Source organism: Rhinopithecus bieti, unplaced genomic scaffold, assembly GCF_001698545.2.
Source record: "Rhinopithecus bieti isolate Rb0 unplaced genomic scaffold, ASM169854v2 scaffold_51744, whole genome shotgun sequence".
Classification (NCBI taxonomy): Eukaryota; Metazoa; Chordata; class Mammalia; order Primates; family Cercopithecidae; genus Rhinopithecus; species Rhinopithecus bieti.
This window is the reverse complement of record NW_016820159.1, coordinates 282,872-285,816: the sequence shown is the minus strand read 5'-3', so window position 1 is coordinate 285,816 and position 2,945 is coordinate 282,872. Positions and strand designations below refer to the sequence as shown.

Below are 2,945 nucleotides of genomic sequence, written 5' to 3'. Positions count from 1 at the left end.
ATGTTTAGAAGGAAACCTCTTCTAAGTTCATGGTTATAGCTCCCTCTTCTGTTTCTGTGAAGAGCTCAAAATGATGGGAGCTCACTTTCAGAGACAGCCAGGTTCTGTTTTCTCTCACTTTTATATGAACTTTGTTTTTCCTTTATTTATATGTTCCCCTACTCACGTTGGATTCTATTTCCAGTTTTTCCAGTGTGCCTATTTTGGCAGTTCATGGGACCCAGACGTTCCAGCCCTTTCAGAAGTATTCTTTATTTTTGTTTATGTTTTAAAAGTTCTATTAATAAGTTATAAAAATCTATATCTGACACACACACATACACAGAGAGAGTGAAAGAATGAAAACACTCGAAGATTACATAATAAATGACTAATAACGACTAACGGTGGGGTGGACACTGGGTAGATGGACTGTGATGGCAGGAAGCTTTCCACTGCCCTGTTTGTTTATTTGTTTGTTTGTTTTTGAGATGGAGTCTCGCTCTGTCGCCCAGGGTGGAGTGCAGTGGCGCAATCTTGGCTCACTGAACCTCTGCCTCCGTTCAAGTGATTCTCCTGCCTCGGCCTCCCAAGTAGCGGGGATTACAGACGCCCACCACCACCTCTGGCTAATTTTTGCATTTTTAGTAGAGACAAGGTTTCATCAAGTTGGGCAGGCTGGTCTCAAACTCCTGACTTCAGGTGATCCGCCCACCTTGGCCTCCCAAAGTGCTGGGATTATAGGTGTGAGCCACTGTGCCTGGCCCACTGCACTCCTTTTCACCTTTGCTTCTGAAGCATACGCATATCACATATTCAAAAATTAAGTAATTCTTTAAAAATGTGCCCACATACTGGGTATATACCCAAAGGAAAATAAATCATTCTACCAAAAAGACACATTGCAGCACTAGTCACGATAGCAAACACATGGAATCAGCCTAGATGCCCATCAACAGCAGATTGGATAAAGAAAATGTGTCAGATATACACCATGGAATACTACACAGTCATAAAAAAAGAACACAATCATGTCCTTTGCAGCAACATGGATGCAGCTGGAGGCCATTATCCTAAGCAGATTAATACAGGAACAGAAAAAAAAAAAAAAAAAAAAAAAAACTACATGTTCTCACTTATAAGTGGAAGCTAAACACTGAATACACATGAATGTAAAGATGGGAAAAATAGGAGAAGCACGCTTACTTTGCACACCGAGCTCTGCGCTATGGCCTCTGCTGTCTGCGTGAGGCTAGATGAACCTGGAAAGAAAATCCAGAAGGAGCGTCCAGAAAGGGAGGAAAGCCAGAGGAAAAGATGCTAGAACCATAGGAGAATGGCATGATTGACCTTCTAGATTATGAGCATGTAGAAGATGAAACTTTTCCTCCTTTCCTACCTCCAGCCTCTCCAGAGAGACAAGATGGTGAAGGAGCTGAACCTGATAAAGAATCAGGAAGTGGAGCACTTGTTCCTGTGCCTTCAAAGAGAGCAGTTAAAATAAATATATCCAAGCTGGATGCTCACAGATTAATTTCAGAGAGAGGGCTTCCAGCCTTAAGGCATGTATTTGATAGGGCAAAATTCAAAGGTAAAAGTCATGAGGCTGAAGACTTAAAGATGCTAATTAGACACATGGGACACTGGGCACATAGGTAATTCCCTAAACTGCAGTTTGAGGATTTTATTGACCGAGTTGAATATCTGAGAAATAAAAAGGAAATTCAGACCTGTTTAAAATGAATTTGACTTGATCTCCCTATTTTACATGAATATGTTGTTAGCAATAATGATGAAGTTGGGGAAAATAATGGACATTGTGTAACTGCTGCTGTATTAGATCCCTTTCTGACAAACTCATCTGAAAGTGAGATGTTTGCTTCTGAGTCAAGTAGAAGCCTAACAGAAGAGCAACAACAAAGGATTGAGAGAAATAAACAACCGACCTCAGAAAGAAGGCAGGCAAAGCTGCTGAGTAATAGTCCCTAGGAAATGATAATGTTAATGAATACACCCAGGGTACAGACAATTGAAGAGGTTAATACTGATGAAGATCAAAAGGAGGAGTCAAATGGATTAAACAAAGACATTCTAGACAATCTATGTAATGATGCTCCTGCCAATACTTTAAATTAAGAGAAGGATTTAAAATGAGAGGAAACACAGCTGGACCAGTCTTTTTAAAATGTGCAATAGTGGCCAGGCACGGTGGCTCAAGCCTTTAATCCCAGCACTGGGGGAGGCTGAGGTGGACAGATCACCCGAGTTCGGGAGTTCCAGACCAGCCTGACCAACAAGGAGAAACCTCATCTCTACTAAAAATACAAAATTAGCCGGGCGTGGTGGCACATGCCTGTAATCCCAGCCACTCGGGAGGCTGAAGCAGGAGAATAGCTTGAACCCGGGAGGCAGAAGTTGCTGTGAGCCAAGATCGCACCATTGCACTCCAGCCTAGGCAACAAGAGTGAAACTCCATCTCAAAACAAAACAAAACAAAACCAAAACCTGGGCGCAGTGACTCATGCCTGTAATCCCAGCACTTTGGGAGGCCGAGGCAGGCGGATCATGAGGTCAAGAGATTGAGACCATCCTGGCCAATATGGTGAAACCCCGTCTCTACTAAAAATACAAAAATTAGCTGGGCGTCTGTGGTCCCAGCTACTCGGGAGGCTGAGGCAGGAGAATGGCTTGAACCCAGGAGGCGGAGGTTGCAGTGAGCTGAGATCACACCACTGCACTCCAGCCTGGCTACAGAGACTCCATCTCAAAAAAAAGAAAAAAAAAAAAGGGGGCAACAGTAACTTGATGCTTCATCCAGAAATGTTACTGAAGCTAGATGGGTTTCCATTAAGAGAAAATGTATCTGTTAACTCCCCATTCTGCAAGCTTGGTGTTACTATGTATTTTTTCTCCTTTGAATGAAAATCCTTAGGTAGTAAAACTTTTACAGATACTATTTAAAATCT

The 2,945-nt window shown here is 42.4% G+C and overlaps 1 pseudogene; it reads left to right on the top strand.

Moving 5' to 3' along the window:
* The first annotated feature begins 1,296 nt into the window (after nucleotides 1-1,296).
* Nucleotides 1,297-2,945, top strand: part of LOC108520297 (TIMELESS-interacting protein-like) — a 26,556-nt pseudogene continuing 24,907 nt past the window's right edge.